The sequence below is a fragment of the Nicotiana attenuata genome, unplaced genomic scaffold (genome assembly GCF_001879085.1).
Source record: "Nicotiana attenuata strain UT unplaced genomic scaffold, NIATTr2, whole genome shotgun sequence".
Taxonomy (NCBI): Eukaryota; Viridiplantae; Streptophyta; class Magnoliopsida; order Solanales; family Solanaceae; genus Nicotiana; species Nicotiana attenuata.
This window is the reverse complement of record NW_017672303.1, coordinates 36,684-55,541: the sequence shown is the minus strand read 5'-3', so window position 1 is coordinate 55,541 and position 18,858 is coordinate 36,684. Positions and strand designations below refer to the sequence as shown.

The window sequence follows — 18,858 nt, the reverse complement described above, 5'->3', positions numbered from 1 at the left end:
GGAGCAGTTCAGCCGGGTGTGGTAGCCTAGATCGGTGATGGAGTAGCTATCTCTACTGATGCTTTGTAGAGGATGGACAGGTTCACCAAGCTATTCGCTACTACTTATGGTGATACATCCTCAAAGGATCCCCGGGACTATTTGGACAGCTGTCACGAGGTTCTTCGGAACATGGGGATAGTAAAGACCAATGAGGTCGACTTTGCTGCTTTTCGTCTGTCAGGTTCCGCCAAGACTTGGTAGAGGGATTACTGTTTGGCTAGACCAACTGGGTCACCGTCTTTAACTTGGGATCAGTTCTCTTAGCTCTTTCTGGAGAAGTTTCTACCTATCACTCATAGGAAGGACTATTCGAGACAGTTTGAGCGTCTCCAGCAGGGTTCTATGACCGTCACTCAGTACGAGACTAGATTCATTGCCTTGGCTCGTCATGCTCTTATTATACTTCCCACTAAGAGAGAGAGAGAGAGAGAGGAGGTTCATTGAGGGACTCGCTCAGCCTATTCGATTGTAGATGGCTAAGGAGACAGGGAGCGAGATTTCTTTTTAGGATTCGACCAAAGTGGCCTGGAGGGTAGAGATAGATCTATCACAGGGGAGTGGTCAGGGGTCTGACAAGAGACCTCGTCATTCAGGCATATTTAGTGGTGCCTCGTCTGGAGGCAGGGATTCTTTTGGTAGGGGCCATCCTCCCAGGCCGTTTCATTCAGCACTCCAGGCTTCTCACAGTGCTCCAGGTTGTCATGGTTCTCATATGTAGTATTCTGATCAGTTACCCTACAGTGCACCACCAGTTCTTATCAGTGCACCGCCGCTCCAGAGTTTTTAGGGTGGTTATTCAGGCCGTCAAGGTCAGCAGCCTCAGCAGCCGAGGGCTTGTTATACTTGTGGTGATACGAGGCATATTGCTAGATTTTGCCCTCAAGCATCGAGCAGTTCTCAGCATCAGGGTTCCCGTGCCATGGTTCAGGCACCGAGCATTCCACCGCCCGCTCAGCCAGCTATAGGTAGGGGTCGAGGTGTTAGAGGTGGAGGTCAAGCCGTTTGAGGTGGAGGTCATGCAACTAGAGGTGGAGGCCAGCCAGTAGGAGGTCGTCCTCGAGATGTAGTTTAGAGTGGTGGGGCCCAACCCCGATGTTATGCCATCCCAGCCAGTCCTGAGGCTGAAGCCTCCGATGCAGTCATCACATGTACGGTTTCAATATGTAGTAGCTTCAATTCTATTTGATTCGGGGTCTATATATTCCTAGGTGTCATTTTATTTTGCCCCTTATCTGGTTGTGCCTCGTAATCCTTTGAGTGCACCTGTATATGGGTCTACACCGGTGGGTGATTCTATTGTTGTAGATCGAGTCTATTGCTCGTGTTTGGTTATTATTGGGGGTCTTGAGACCCGTGTAGATCTCTTACTTCTGGATATGGTCGATTTTGACGTCATATTGGGGATGGATTGGTTATCCCCTTATCATGCTGTATTGGACTATCACGCCAACACCGTGACCTTAGCATTGCCGGGGTTGCCTCGTGTGGAGTGGAGTGGGACTCCTGGTCATTTTACCAGCAGGGTTATCTCATATATGAAGGCTCATCGTATGGTTAATAAGGGATGTTTGGCTTATTTGGCATATGTTTGTGATTCTAGTGCCGAGGTTTCTCCTATGGATTCTGTTCCCGTTGTTTGTGAGTTCCCAGAGGTATTTCCTTCAGACCTGCCGGGGATGCCACCCGACAGGGATATCAACTTTTGCATTGATTTGGCTCCGGGCACCCAGCCCATTTCTAATCCGCCATATCGTATGGCCCCGCCAGAGTTGAAGGAGTTGAAGGAGCAGTTGCAGGACCTGCTGATAAGGTCTTCATTAGACCTAGTGTCTCGCCCCGGGGTGCGCCGGTATTGTTTGTTAAGAAGAAGGATGGATCGATGAGAATGTGTATTGATTATCGGCAGTTGAACAAGGTCACCATCAAGAAAAAGTATCCATTACCGAGGATTGATGATCTGTTTGACCAGCTTCAGGGTGCCAAAGTGTTTTCGAAGATTGATTTGAGATCTGGCTACCATCACTTGAGGATTAGGGCATCCGATGTCCCTAAGACAGCTTTTCCCACTCGGTACGGGAATTATGAGTTTCTAGTGATGTCGTTTGGGTTGACAAATGCCCCAGCAGCATTCATGGATCTGATGAACCGAGTTTTCAGACCTTATTTGGATTCCTTCGTGACTGTCTTCATTGACGATAATTTGATCTATTCCCGCACCCGGGCAGAGTACGAGCAGCATCTACGAGCCATTCTTCAAACTCTGAGAGGTAGTCAGTTATTGATAACTGTGATTTTAACACGTTTTATGCCCATACTTGCCTATTCTTTATGTATGAATTGTCATAAAATAAACCCATCATGCTTACAAAGTGCGCTTGATTGCAGGTTTGAGTGACAAGATGACGAAAGTCAAAAATCAGCTCGAAACGGAGTGAAACCTGCTCAAGTGTAAAAAATCATTGAAGCAGGGACAAAAGGACCTAGCGCGGACCGCACTGATTTGCTGTGCGGCCGCGCTAGGAGATTCAGAGAGCATCCATTTCAGGGGTTTCCATGCGCGGTCAGCGCTCTTTTCTACGCGGTCAGCGCTGGTGTCCCCGCGGTCGCGCTTCATTGTTGTGCGGTCCGCGCCCATTAGCCTGCGCGGCCGCGCTACCTCTTTTGTGCGGTCCGCGTCTCCAGCTTCAGTAGTGAATGATCGAAGGCCAAGACCCCTACGCGGCCGCGCTGCATTTCTGCGCGGTCCGCGCCAGCCCCGCAGGGGTATTTTTGTCCAGCTTTTCTAGCATAGTATAAATAGAATATTTTATTATTTCTAGGTCAAGTTTTAGATACCAGATAGCAGTAGCACTCGTGAGACGCAAGTTTTAGCCTATTTTGGGCATTTTCATCTGGTTTTATCGTGGATTCTTGTAGATTAACATTCTAGTTAATTAATATGTTGGTTTTATCTACTATTTCTTCAATTTCTGTTGCTATTATGGCTAGCTAAACCCATTAGCTAGGGTTGTGGCTCAACCCTAGTGTGGGTAATTAATGGGTGTGATTGTTTAATGCTTGAATGATGTTGGGTGTTTGATATTTGGGTTAATTTTATGTTTAAACTAGGATTTGGTGGTTGCAAACACTAAGTCTAGCTTAGTGGGTCTTGACTCTTCTTGAGAAAGAGTGTCTATCACTCCAAAATTAACCCAACAAGGAATTGGGATGGACCCATGAGAATGGTAGTCCCAATTAACGGGTAAAACCTCGAGAGAGTAATTACCCAACTTGAACCCTAAGTTGCTTGGTTTGTTAGCCTACCCAATTGGTCTCGAGAGAGTCAATTGGGCAAAATCACTCTTTCTACCGAGAGGTGTGAGAGTGAGTGCAATCGTGCAATGGTTATAGCATAAGCCCCATATTCATCATTCTTGTATTAGGAATCTCTACCCGTTAGTTGACCACCTAGGTAAATGCCACGACCCTAGTGCCTTTCTCTATCTTGCATACAACCTAGAATTAATATCTTAGCATAATTTAGTTATAACTAGTAGTTGCTAAATTGTAGTTCATAATTATAAAAACCCAAAAATGATAGAAGATCAATTAGAAGCAAACACGCATTTCTAGGCTAAGCAAATATCCAACTCCCTTTCTAGCTCCCTGTGGAAATTGACCCCGATACCACTATTGGGTAAAAGTATTAGCGCCCACTCTTCCAAAGGTTGAGTCTGCTGCGCGATAATCAGTTATATGCCAAGTTTTCGAAGTGCGAGTTTTGGTTGAGTTCAGTTGCATTCTTGGGCCACGTTGTATCAGCAGAGGATATTCAGGTGGATCCGAAGAAGATAGAGGCAGTCAGAACTGGCCTCGACCCACATCAGCTACAGAGATTCGGAGTTTCTTGGGTTTGGCAGGTTATTACCATCGGTTTGTGAAGGGGTTTTCATCTATAGCAGCCCCGATGACCAGGTTGACCCAGAAGGGTGCCCAGTTCAGGTGGTCGGACGAGTGTGAGGCGAGCTTCCAGAAGCTCAAGACAGCCTTGACTACGGCGCCGGTGTTGGTATTGCCTACGGGTTCAGGGCCTTATACAATGTATTGTGACGCATCTCGTATTGGACTGGGTGCGGTGTTGATGTAGAATGGCAAGGTTATAGAATATGCTTCGCGACAGTTCAAAATTCACGAGAAGAACTATCCAGTTCATTATTTAGAGCTAGCAGCCATTGTCCACGCGCTGAAGATTTGGAGGCATTACTTATATGGCGTGTCATGTGAGGTGTTCACGAATCATAAGAGTTTGCAGTATTTGTTCAAGAAGAAGGAGCTCAATTTGAGGCAGAGAAGGTGGTTGGAGCTTTTGAAAGACTATGATATCACCATCTTGTATCATCCGAAGGCGAATGTAGTAGCCGATGCTTTGAGTAGGAAGTCAGCAAGTATGGGCAGTCTTGCGTATATTCCGGTCGGTGAGAGACCGCTTGCTTTGGATGTTCAGGCTTTAGCCAATCAGTTCGTGAGATTGGATGTTTCTGAGCCCAGCCGTGTGCTAGCTTGCACCGTCGCTCGTTCTTCATTATTTGAGTGTATTCGAGATCGGCAGTATGATGATCCTCATTTGCTTGTCCTTAGGGACACGGTGCGGCACGGATGTGCCAAGCTGGTTACAGTGGGAGATTATGGAGTTTTGAGGATGCAGGGTCGTATTTGTGTGCCTAATATGGATGGACTTCGTGAGTTGATTCTAGATGAGGCCCATCCCGGTATTCTATTCATCCGGGCGCCGCTAAGATGTATCAGGACTTGCGGCAGCATTATTGGTGGAGGAGGATGAAGAAGGATATTGTTTTATATGTAGCTCGGTGTTTGAATTGTCAGCAGGTAAAGTACGAGCATCAGAGACCTGGTGGTTTGTTCCAGAAGATTGAGATTCCTGAGTGGAAGTGGGAGCGTATCACTATGGACTTCGGTGTTAGACTCCCACGGACTCAGAGGAAGTTCGACGCGATATGGGTTATTGTTGATAGGCTAACCAAGTCAGCGCATTTCATTCCTACGGCAGTTTCCTATTCTTCAGAGAGGTAAGCTGAGATCTATATCCGGGAGATTGTACGTCTTCATGGTGTGCCCGTGTCTATTATTTCTGACCGAGGTACGCAGTTTACCTTGCATTTCTGGAGGGCAGTTCAGCGTGAGTAGGGTACTCGGGTCGAGTTGAGCACAGCATTTCATACTCCGACGGACGGACAGTCCGAGCGTACTATTCAGATTTTGGAGGATATGCTCCGAGCATGTGTTATTGACTTTGGAGGTTTGTGGGATCAGTTCTTGCCATTAGCAGAGTTTGCCTATAACAACAGCTACCAGTCGAGCATCCAGATGGCCCCTTATGAGGCATTATATGGTAAACTGTGTCGATCGCCAATTGGGTGGTTTGAGCCGGAGAGGCTCGGTTGTTGGGTACGGATTTGGTACGGGATGCCTTGGACAAGGTTAAGATCATTCAGGATAGGCTTCGTACAGCTCAGTCCAGGCAAAAGAGTTACACCGACCGCAAGGTTCGTGATGTGGCATTCATGGTCGGAGAGCGAGTGTTGCTCCGGGTGTCGCCCATGAAGGGCGTAATGAGATTTGGGCATAAGGGCAAGCTAAGCCCTAGATTCATCGGTCCTTTTGAGATTCTCGATCGAGTGGGAGAGGTGGCTTATAGACTTGCGTTGCCACCGAGTTTATCAGCAGTGCATCTAGTGTTTCATGTGCCCATGCTTCGGAAGTATCATGGCGATCCATCCCACGTGTTTGACTTCAGCACCGTCCAGTTGGACAAGGACTTGACCTATGAGGAGTAGCCGATGGCTATTCTAGATCGGCAGGTTCGTCAGTTGAGATCAAAGAATTTCCCTTCAGTTCGTGTGCAGTGGAGAGGTCAGCCTGCTGAGGCAGCAACCTGGGAGTCCGAGTCTGATATGCGGAGCCGTTACCCTCATCTTTTCACCGACTCAAGTACTTTTTTATGTCCGTTCGAGGATGAACGGTTGTTTTAGAGGTGGAGAATGTGATGACCCTAAAGTTCATCTCTTGTTTTAGAGGTCAAAACTGCTTTCCGAGGCCTTGAAAACCTCCTTTTGTGTTACCTCGATTTGCGTGCATAGTCCGGGCGCATTTCCGAAAAGTTTTTATTTGAAATTTTAGAAAAATAATGAAATTGACCTTTAAAATTTATTGAAGTTAACTTTGGTCAACATTTTTGGTAAACGGACCCGGAACCGTGATCCGACGGTCCCGTAGGGGCCGTAGTAAAATATGAGACTTAGGCGTATGCCCGAAATCGAATTTCGAGGTCCCAAGGCCGAGAAAAGAATTTTTTGAAGAAAATTGTTTGCTGGAGAATATAAAGACTTTTTTAAATGAAATGATGCATAATCTTGATGGTATCGGGCCCGTATCTTGGTTCCAGAGCCCAGTACAGGTTCAAAATAATAAAAGTCGAATCTATGAAATTCAGTAAGAATCGGAATTGGTTTGGTATAAGTCGGACCTATGGTTGAGAAAATGGAAATTTTGATGTTCTTGAGTAATTTTATGAATTTGAGGTTTAATTCATAGTTGTTGATGTTATTTTGATGATTTGATCGCACGAACAAGTCCGTATGATGTTTTTAGACTTGCGTGCATGATTGGTTTGGAGCCCCGAGGGCTCGGGTGAGTTTTGGATAGGCCACGGAGTGTATTTGGACTTAGGAGAATTGTTGCAAGTTCAATTCTGGTATTTTGGTCTCTGATCTCGCAATTGCGAGATCAGGGATCGCAAACGCGATGTCTGATGGCATGGGAATCGCGAAGGGCTGATCGCAATTACGAAAGAAGTCATGGCCAGCCCTTTTCGCATTTGCGAACATTTCTTTGCAAATGCGAAGCCCTCAGTATTTTCCCAGATGTCGCAAATGTGACTATTTCTTCGCAATTGCGAGGACAGCAGAAATTCCCAAGTGCAAAGATGGCAGGTTTTTCAAGCGTTCGCAATTGCGAACCCCTGGTCGCAATTGCCACATCAGAGACCTGTTATGTGGGATTTCAGACGGGATTCCTCTCCATTTTTACAACTTTTCAAACCCTAAAAGATCTTGGGCGATTTTTCAAAGGCACGAACTCTTCCAAACCATTAGTAAGTAATTTCTAACTTATTTTCTTCAATTTATAACATCTTTTTACATGATTTCATTTCCAAATTAAGGGTTTTTCATGGAAAATTGGGTGATTTTGGGTAGAACTTAGGATTTAAAATTTTGAAAATTTGGACCTCAATTTGAGGTCGGATTTTAAAATAAATAATATATTTGAGTTCGTGGGTGAATGAGTGATCGGTTTTGGTTCGAACTTCGGATTTTGACCAAACGGGCCCGGGTTCAATTTTTGACTTTTTGTGAAAAACAATGGGAAACCTATTTTCATACATTAGAATTGGTTTATTTAGCATTTATTGATATCGTTAAGTAATTTGTGGCTAGAAACAAGCGAATTGAAAGTGGAACCGAGAGGTTAAGTGGTAGTAGAGGCTTAATTTGTCCGTGGAATCGAGGTAAGTGTTTGGCTTAACCTTAGCTTGAGGGAATAAGAGTTGTCGTCTATTTGCTATGTGTTTGTATCGAGTACGACGTATAGGTGTGGTGACGAGTACCTATACGTTGGTGTCAAGCATGCCCGTAAGTCTTGTACCATGATTGTTGTCACTCTATTATGTATCGATCATGCTCAAATTGAGGATTATTAATGTTGAACAAAGCTTATGAAAGTTCCTTGGTTATTGACTATTGTTGAGTATTGACTGAAATTGAAGTTTCATTTGGTAAAGAGATTTTTTATAGCTGAATCCCTCGCCGGGACGTTCGTTAATATTGTTGATTCCCTTGTCGGGATATTATTATAGATATTGTTGATTCCCTTGTCGGGATATAATTATTGATATTTTTGATTCCCTTGCCGGGACATATTATTTTCTGTTGTTTGGGTGAGGAAGAGTGTAAAGCACGAAGGGTGGTGCTGTGAATGTTATTGTGAGAGAGTGTAAAGCACGAAGGGTGATGTCGTGCCGATATTATGAGTGTTAATGCACGAAGGGTGATGCCGTGCCACGATTTGAGAGTTAATGCACGAAGGGTGATGTCGTACCTATATTATGAGGTAATGCACGAAGGGTGATGCCGTGCCATGAGAGCACGAGAGTAAAAGCACGAAGGGTGATGCCGTGCATGTGTTACCATTTCATTTTACTTGTTGCTTTATATATGATGTTCATTGTGCTTCCTTAATGATATTTCCTTATTGATTTACTGTTAGAACCTGATATTACTCGGCAGCATGTCCCCTTCCCTCTTTATTCTGTTGATTTCTGTTGTGATGTTCTGCTTGTATATGATTTAATTGCACAGGTATATATGATTGTCGTGTCCTAGCCTCGTCACTACTTCGCTGATGTTAGGCTGGACACTTACTCAGTGCATGGGGTCGGTTGTACTGATACTACACTCTGTACTCTTTTGTGCAGATTTCGGTACCGGACCCAGAGAGTAGCTGAGGTAGCTGTCTTCAGTCCAGGGAGACTCAGGTAGATCTGCTGGCATCCGCAGAGCCTAAAGTCCCATTTCTCTGTTTAGCTTTTCTGCTGTCTCTTTTCATTCCGAGAACAGTTGTACTTTTCTTTCCAGACTTGTATTTGTAGTGAAAATCTTAGTTGTTCGTGAACTTGTGACACCAGATTCGTGGGTAGACATGTATTGGAGTATTTGGATTTATTTTAACTCTTCCGCATTTATCGTCTGTTTTACTTTAGTTTATGTTTATAATTGTTGGGGTTGATTGTTATTGTGTAGAACCGTAATAGTTGGCTTGCCTAGCTTTCACGAGTAGGTGCCATCACGACTCCCGAGGGTGGAAAATTTGGATCGTGACACTGACTAGTAATATAATTTCACGTTTATTACAAAAAGAAAAACTATAAAATTAAAAGCTCGCGCCGTTAAGTTAACAACCTATAATGCTGGTGGTTTAACTCGGAAGGAGTTCCTTGTGGCCTCAGAAAAATCCCACATAGGAATGAGAGGGTGAAATTAGGCGCTATAAAAAGGCGAGTAAAGAGTTCATGATTCAATTATCAAGACGATTTTGACGGTTAGGCCGGACCGTGACTTACACTCCTTGTAGAGAAATGTTGAGAATTTAAAATGGACATCGAAACAGAGATCACAAGGATCTTAAGAATGTCAATACTGAAACACATAGTTGGATAAAGCATGCAGACAAAAATAAATTCGAAAGTTGTAGCTGGATTATTAGGCAATCTTTAGTAATTGACATTCCTAATCAATCATAGGAGCTTAATTTGCAAATTTTGTATTGCAGAAAATTCAAAATTACATTATTCTCCAATTGAAAATAAATTAATTACACCTGAATGAATGTCACTGCGTCCATCCCATCCGAATAGTCCATTTCACAAAGTATCCCGTGTTCACGCAGGCTCCGGGGAAGTGCCGCACCCCAAGGGTATAATGTAGACATCCTACCTTAATGCAAACTGTCCTGACCCGAATTTTCCCTCAGTAAGATGTCGTGACGGCACCTAACCTGTAAGACTAGGTAAGCCTAACAATTACGGAATAACTGAAAATAATAACAGAAATAACGACTATACTTCACAGATATATAAACTACTGAAAATGTCGCTCGGCATATACAAGTAAACCAACAACTTGAGTATAGACAACTGCCAAAATCTGGTAATCACAAGTCACAAGCTCTAAGGAACGAACTAACTGTCTCCATACATCAACATCTACGAGAATAAAAAAGAAAGACAACATAAGGATAGAGGGGGATTCCGAGGTCTGCGGACGCTGGCAGATATACTTAGAAGTCTCCAAGCAGCACCACACGTGCTCTACTAATATTGGGGCTGGTAGGAGGTACCTGGATCTACACACAAAACATGTGCAGAAGAGTAGTATGAGTACACCACAACGGTACCCAATAAGTGTCAAGCCTAACCTCGGTAGAGTAGTGACGAGGTTAGGTCAAGGCCCTACTAGAATATAATATTTAAGGCAGATGATATAGTACTATAATGAAAATACTAAGAATTTACAGAAAGGTAACAACATAGCACATAGGGATAAACAACAAGGGCAGTCCCGAGGTACCGCCCCGTAGTCCCAAAAGTAAATATGCAACAGGGGAGGTCCCGAGGTACCGCCTCGTAGTCCCAAAAGTAAATATGTAACAGGGGAGCTCCCGAGGTACGCCTCCTGGTCCCTAAAGTAAACACAACTTGTAACCGATAGAACAACGAATTCATAGCAAGAAATCCTACAGTTAAAGACTAAATACAAAATCAAGGAAAAAGATGAATTCAACTAAACATGATGCACAGATTTCAAATAAGCATTTAAGACGCGTAGACATACGATATTAGGCTAAACATGATAACTACACATGCTGGGATAACTCATTTAGGATATAACAGGTTACTATTCAGTAAAAAACGGATTTTCAATAATTAGCTCGTGTACGCACTCGTCACCTCGCGTACACGGCACTCACATATCACAAATTGTTACAAGCACCAAACCCTAAGGGGATTTCCCCCACACAATCTTAGGCAAGTCACTTACCTCGAACCAAGCTCTATTAGTCAATAAGAATGTCTTTTCCTCGACTTTTCGACTTCGAATGGTCCAAATCTAGCCAAACGTAATTTCATAAATATAACTATATGAAACTAATCTAATTAATGAAATCAAGACTTTAACAAGATATTGGAAAATCGCCCCAAAATATTGACCCGAGCTCATGTCTCGGAATCGGATAAAAGTCACAAAATACGAACACCCATTCAACCATGAGTTCACCCATACCAAAATTCAATCTGATACCAAAACCTCGATTAAAACACCAAAATTCGGTCTAAGGATCTTCCACCTCCCCCCCCCCCCAACCCCCCCACCAATTTCTTAACCCTATTCCTTAATTAAATGATGAAATTAACGATGGATTAGTGGATATTAATCAAAAATAAGTCAAGAATCCCTATCAAAATGTCTTCTCTGAAAAACCCTCGAAATTTCGCCTCAATTCAAGCTCTATATCTCAAAATATGAAGAAAATGGCAAACCCTCGATTTTAAACCATTCTGCCTAGTGAATCGCATCTGCAGACAAGAAACCGCTTCTGCGATGCCGCATCTACAGAAAAACATCGCAGGTGCGGAAAACACTTAAGTCCTGGGCTTCCACTTTTGGGACAAAGGGTCCGCATTTGCGAGACCGCTTATGCGGAACGAAGATCGCACCTGCGATCAAATGCGCTTCTGTGCCCTTGCTTTCGCAGAAGCGAAGGCGCTTCTGCGAAAAACTGTTCCGCTTCTTCGACCGCTGCGGGGCAAGGCTAGCTCCGCATCTGTGACTAAAAGCTCGCTTTTGCGAGACCGCACCTAAGGCCAATCCCACCGCAGGTGCGATGACACCAGAAACAGCCCAGCACCAGCCATTTCTCTAAGTCCAAAATGAATCCGATAATGATCTGAAATACACCCGAGGCCCTGGGATCTCAAACAAAGATACCGTCAAGTCCTAAAACATCATACGACCTTAGTCAAGCCCTCAAATCACATCAAACAACGTTAAAACCACGGATCACACCCTAATTCAAGCTTAATGAACTAAGAAAATTCCAACTTCAACCAACGATGTCGAAACCTATCAAATCACGTCCGATTGACCTCAAATTTTGCACACAAGTTACATTTGACATTAAGGACCTACTCCAACTTTTGAAATTGAAATCCGACCCCGATATCAAAAAGTCCACTCTCGGTCAAACGTTCCAAAAATCTAACTTTCGCCATTTCAAGCCTAATTCAACTACGGACCACCAAATCACAATCCCGACACGCTCCTAGGTCCAAAATCACCCAAAGGCGCTAATGGAACCATCAAAACTGTGTTCCGGAGTTGTATGCCTATAAGTGAAAATCCAGTCAACCATTTCAACTTATGCTTCCAAACATGAGACTATGTGTTCAATTCATTCTGAAATCCCTCCGGACCCGAACCGACTAACCCGAAAAGTCACATTAGCATAAAAACTGAAATAGAGGAAGCAGTAAATAAGGGATCGGGGCTAATTTTCACAACCCGGAATTTCTACCGTTGGGACCATGATGGCGCCTAACATTTCACTTGCTAGGCAAGCCAACGTTAGAACATATTATCCATTTTAAATAGTTGAATTAAATATGAGAAATAAGTGAAATAACTGAAATAATCTACGATATGAACGCAGAAGCTAATACTGCCAAATATCTACTACAAATCCCTGAACCCGGTGTCACAAGTGCACGAGCTACTAGATTAATACATACAAGGGTCTAAAAAAAGTACCAAGTTGTCTGAATGAAAATACATAACTAATTAAAATTAAAGAAGGAGACTCCAGGAGCCGCGGGCACTAAACAATTATACCTCAAGTCTCCGCTGAGCTGATCAATCCAAGCACGCTAATAGCCGCCGATGGGACCGACTCCAAAATCTGCACAAGAAGTACAAAGTGTAGTATGAGTACAACCGACCCCATGTTCTTTGTAAGTGTCGAGCCAAACCTAAACGAAGTAGTGATGGGGCTAAGGCGGACACCTACACTACAACATGTACGCAGTAAATAATAATGACAGAAAAATAGAAATATTGAATAGGATGAAGCTGTCAACTGAAAATAATAACTACAGCCTCAAAAGATAAACCAGTGTCGTCCAGAATTACCAATCCTTAGCATTTCAAGTGAGAATACCGAAAACCAAACACAACTCAAGAAATGAAAACACATAGGTTGTTGCAACACACAATCCAATCCCACCGTACAACACAGAATCCTCCCTTATTTCACCGTAATAACATCAACAACAGAAATACTATATAAATGTTGTGGCGTGCAACCCGATACCACCATATATCGATATCAGTATCATAATCCACCCTTATTTTACCAAATCAATCCACCCTTATTCCACATGTTGCTGCGCACAACCCGATCCTACCATACATCACAAATTGACCTTTATTCCACCATATCAATCCACCCTTATTACACATGCTGCGGCGTACAGTCCGATCCCACCATATCAGTACCAAATACACAATGTGCACAGTCAAATCAACAGTTCAGACCACAAGAACATTTACGATCAATAAATAACAAACTGAACCAAAAAAGGAACCTTGTACAATATAGGAATCTACTCGAGTATTACTACTCAGCGAGACCAATCCTGTAATTGACAATTAGTAGGTGCAAGTAAGTCAATTTAAGCAAATAGTAGGGAATCATGAAACTATGCAAAGAACTAACATCATTAACAGGAGACATATTGATTAACAGGTAGCAGTTAAACATGGAAAGCACTTAAGGCATATAACATTAAGGCAATGAAAGAAATAATTAAGGAAAAGTAGAAAATCAGGGAAATCAGATTATTCGGCGGTGTATAAGCACTCGTCACCTCGCATATACGTTGCTCACATGAGAATCACATAGCACATAGTCCGAGGGTTCCCAATTCTCTCAAGTCAAGGTTAGACACAATACTTACCTCACTCCGCAGTCAATTCAAAGCTCTACCGGGGCCTTTCCCCTAGAATCCGTCTCCAAACCACTCGTATCTAGCCACAATTAACTCAATAATATCAAATATTGCTAATGAAATCAATTAAAATGCATAAATTTAGATTTCCCTAACATTCCCCCAAAAATTCAAAAGTTAACCTCGGGCCCGCTGGTCAAAACCCGAGGTTCGAACCGAAATCCATTTAGCCATTTACCCCCGAGCCCAATTATGAAATTAATTTTGGAATCCGACCTCAATTTGAGGTCTAAATCCCCAATTCGCAAAAAAACCCCATTCTTCCTCAATCCCTAGTTTTCTACCATGGAAGAACAAAACTTAGGGCTAGGAATTAATGAATGATGTTAGAAATGGAAGAAAATGAGTTAAACAGTACAAACCTAAGAATTGGTGTTAAGTTTTCTCTTCAAAATCGCACCTAAGCCGAGCTCTAATGGAAGGGTTATGAAAAATGGGAGAAATCCCGTTTTGAAATGTTTAATGGTCTGGGCGTCAGGCCTTCTTCGCGTTCGCGAAGGGCCTGACACGTTCGCGATGTGCAGCAGCCCAAGTGGCTTTCGCGTTCGCGAAGGCTGCTCCCCCATGGCCTACGCGTTTGCAAGCAAGTGCTAGTGTTCGCATAGAAGAAATGCCTGACCCCTCCCTCAGGTCCCATGCCTACGCGTTCGTGACAGACTGGTTGCGTTCGTGAAGGGTAATGCCCCCACTACTCTGCGTTCGCGAAGAAGAAATTCCACCCATCCCCATCTCACTCTTCGTGTTCGCGAGAGTACCTTTGCGAACACGAAGAAGAAAACCATAAGACACCTGAAACTGTAGAAAACCAGATTTTCTAAGTCTAATTCACTTCGTAGCCTATCCGAAACTCACCCGAGCCCTCGAGGCTCCAAACCAAATATGCACACAAGTCCAAAAACATCAGATGAACTTGCTCGCACGATCAAATCGCCAAAATAACACCCGGAACTACGAATTGAACACCAAATCAAATGAAATTTTCAAGAAAACTTTAAAACTTATATTTTCACAACCGAGCGTCCGAATCACGTCAAACCATTTCCGTTTCTCACAAAATTTAACAGAAAAAGTCATAAATATTATAATGGACCAGTACCGAGCTCCGTAACCAAAATACGGACCCGGTATTAACAAGGTCAAACATCAGTCAATTTTTAAGAATCATTAAACTTTCAAACTTCTAATTTTTAAACAAATATTAATAACTCGAGCTAGAGACCTCCGAATTCGATTCTAGGCATACGCCCAAGTCCCATATTTCATACGGACCCACTGGGACCATCAAAATTCGGATATGAGTCTGTCTGCCCAAAACGTTGACCGTAGTCAACTCAAACAAATTTTTAAGGCAAAATTCTTATTTTTATCAGTTTTTAACATATAGCCTTTCCGGATCAATACCAGGACTGCGCACGAAAATCAAGGAAGGCTAACAATGAGGTTTTTAAGGCTTCGAAACACAGAATAAGGTTCTAAAACATAAGATGACCTATCAGGTCATCACATTCTCCACCTCTAAAATAATCGTTCGTCCTCGAACGAACATAGAGAAGTACCTGTACTGGTGAAAATGTATGGATATCTACTCTGCATGTCTGACTTGGACTCCCAAGTAGCTGCCTCAATCGGTTGACCTCTCCACTACACTCGAACTGAAGGATAACTCTTTGATCTCAACTAACGAACCTATCGGGCTAGAATAGCCACCGACTCCTCCTCATAAGTCAAATCCTTATCCAACTAGACAGAGCTAAAATCTAGCACATGTGACGGATCACCGTTGTACATCCGGAGCATGGACACATGGAATACTGGATGAACTGCTAACAAACTAGGTGGCAATGCGAGCTTGTAAGTGACCTTACCCATTTTCTGAAGAATCTCAAAAGGTCCGATGTACCTTGGGCTCAACTTGCCCTTGTTTCCAAACATCATTAAACCCTTTTATCGGTGATACCCAGAGCAACACTCTCTCCCCGACCATGAATGCAACATCACGAACTCTACGGTCGGGCATAACTCTTCTAGTGTCTTCGGACTGCCCGTCCGCCTAAGGATGAAATGTTGTGCTCAATTTAACATGCGTGCCCAACTCACACTATACCGCCCTCCAGAAATGCAAGGTGAACTGCGTATCTCGATCAGAAATGATAGACACGAGCACACTTTGAAGACGGACGATCTAGCGGATGTAAATCTCTGCCAACTACCCAAAGTGCATCAAACTTCCTCTGAGTCTGTGGGAGTCCAACAACGGAATTCATAGTGATACACTCCCAATTCCACTCAGGTATATCTATCTTCTTAAGCAAACCACCAGGTGCCTGATGTTCGTACTTTACTTGCTGACAATTTAGATACCGAGCTATATACACAACTATGTCCTTCTTCAGCCTGCTCCACCAATAATGCTGCCGCAAGTCCTGATACATCTTGACCGCACTCGGAAGAATAGAATACCGGGAAGTGTGGACCTCCTCAAGAATCTACTCACGAAGTCCATCTACATTAGGCCACACAAACACGACCTTACATCTTTAGAACTCCACCATCTCCGACCGTAACCTGCTTGGCATCACCGTGCCGCACTATGTCCCTAAGGAAAAGCAAATTAGGGTCATTATGTCACACCTCCCTTTTTCTTACTATACCCCGGGAAGGGATATAATAAAGGAGTTTTTCCAATTAAAGGACAACCGAAACGGGATTCATTTTATTAAGAGATTCAGAGTCGCCACTTGGGAGATTTATGGTGTCCCAAGTCACCGGTTTGAATCCCGAATCGAGGAAAAAGGTTTGACTCTGTTTAACAGTCGCGAACCAGAAATCCGTGTAAGGAATTCTGTTAACCCGGGAGAAAGGGTTAGGCACTCCCGAGTTCCGTGGTTCCAGCACGGTCGCTCAACTGCTATATTTGGCTAAAGTCTGATTTTAATATATGTTATCCTATTGCAATTTTAGAATTGTTTAACCGCTTTTAATTAGTTTTTATGAAAGTGAACGTCGTTTAAGAGCGTGTTTTTAGATCACGTCACATGAAATGCACCCGGATCCTTGACACCTCTTATTCAACGTTTTGGGATTTGGATTTGGGTCGCATGAAATGCACACCCGTAGTTAAGAAGGTAAAATTATTAAAAAGCGCGCCTAAAGTGGCTAGCGTCTTGTTAACTTTGCGGGAGGCCATGAAAATTCGCTAAATGGCACGTCCCGAATTTCTAAAATATTTTTAATAAAGCAATTAAAGAGGGCCACGCAATTTGTGATTTTATTTGGCACGGTACACCTCAATTCGTTCTTAAAGGACAACCTAAAGACGAACCAGCATTATCTATAAGAATTGCCTCTAAAAAAAACTTAATTTGTTAATATTATGAATTAACTAACATTATGGTATTCAAGGAAACTCGGGCCCCAAGCTCAAGTCCGAACCCGAACAAGGCGATCTCCGTTACTGAAGAAACTCTTAGCTCGAATCCGCTACTTAACTTGAAAGGCCCAGGCCTACAATGTTTCAATTATTTAATGAATTGGTTATCAATTCAGTCTTGGGCCTAATATAGCACGCCTCAAGCTAATTAAAGGGCCTAGAAATAAAACAAAGAATACCAAATATTTCTAAATATATGCTACTACACACTTAGCACAAGTCATGAAAACAATACCGAACATTTTTCTTGGAGAAAGACTAAGACAATAGCTATCACAGTATTCAGGTAATTAAAACCATTTCGACAGCAACTGAAATGCTCAGCGCGACCTCCTGTTTTCAGAATTGCGTTTCTCACTTTTCACTAATGTTACTAAATAGGCAAAAGACCAATATATCCAACTTAAAAGCCAATAAACAATTAATTTTCACAATCTCAAATTAAGTTCCATAAGCATCCCATAAATCCATCTAAACATACATTAGAAAGATTAAACAAACAGGGGCTATCAAAAATCAATAGATGACCAAACCACAAACATAAAGTATTCACTGGATTAAAGAGTGCATCATAGGCAGTAGAAGAAATGAACCTTTGGAAAATTTTCCTCTAAAATCGATTCAACAAAACTTCAATATATACAAGAAAGGGAAAAACACCAATTAAACTTGAACAGAAGCTAAGAAAACCAACCTGGATCGGAACCATGGACGCGACCTCGATGACTCAACCTTGGAACTGCGATTTTTTATGCAAAAGGGGACTGTTTGGTGTTGATTTTCAGCCAGCTTTTGGTTGGTTTTCGAGCTACTTCGCAGCTTGTTTCACTGCTTCTTTTGGCCAGAACTTTCAGCAGATACGCAGCTGATTTTGCTGCTCTCTACGCTGGATTTTGGGTGGTATTTTGCAGCTCTTTTTTGCTGCGTTTCCCAGCTGATTTCAGCAGCTTTTAGCTTGTGTTGGGGCTGTTTCGGGGTTGACCTGGGTTTGGCGAGAGAGCTCACAAGGAGGAGGAATGACTGTTTCTTTCAATTTTGAAAAGATAAGAGATTGACCGAAGCTTTTCCTTTTCCAAGAAAAGAAAATGACGATGAGAGCTTTTCTTTTCTTTGTTTGAGGTGCCGATTCTTAGCTTCTTAACTTTTTGAATTAGGAATCCTAGGTTTCTATAGTTGGGTATTTTATATGGAGGTGAGAAGAGATAATGGTCATTGGATTAAAAGGAAATAGATGACTAGGATTAAATCTTGCACTTAAGTGGGCTAATGAGTTTGAAAGAATGGGCTAAGGGTAATTGGGTTGGACCATGTCTTTTTTGGGTTTCTCTTTTTTTCTTCATTTCTTTTCTTTATTCTAAAGATGAATTAAAAATAGCTTTAAAGAGATACTAATATATTTAAGATAATAAAAATATTTAGAGAAGACAAATAATTACTATATTAATGACATTTAAATACTACTCAATATATACTAAAAATGTAAAATATTTTTTGAACTTTTTCTTCTTATCTTTTTTTTTTTTGGAAAATAAAATGCCAAGACTATATTTTTTTTTAATTTTTTTCAAAAAACAAAACTAACTAGACAAAATATCAACTAGCTAGAATAAGGAAAAATATTTTTTGTAATTCTTTTTTTTTAGATAGAATAAGGTAAAGAGAGCGATACTAAATCTAAACTAAATATTTACGCTAAAATATAAAAAATCTT

The 18,858-nt window shown here is 42.3% G+C and overlaps 1 long non-coding RNA gene across 1 annotated transcript; it reads right to left on the bottom strand.

The window, feature by feature from the left end:
• Positions 1-12,328: 12,328 nt before the first annotated feature.
• LOC109212665 lies at positions 12,329-18,283 on the bottom strand. Its single transcript, XR_002065898.1, has 2 exons — positions 17,842-18,283; positions 12,329-12,609 (listed from the first exon to the last, which is right to left on the bottom strand). It is a non-coding gene; the product is annotated as an uncharacterized LOC109212665 (long non-coding RNA).
• Between the last annotated feature and the right edge of the window lie 575 nt (positions 18,284-18,858).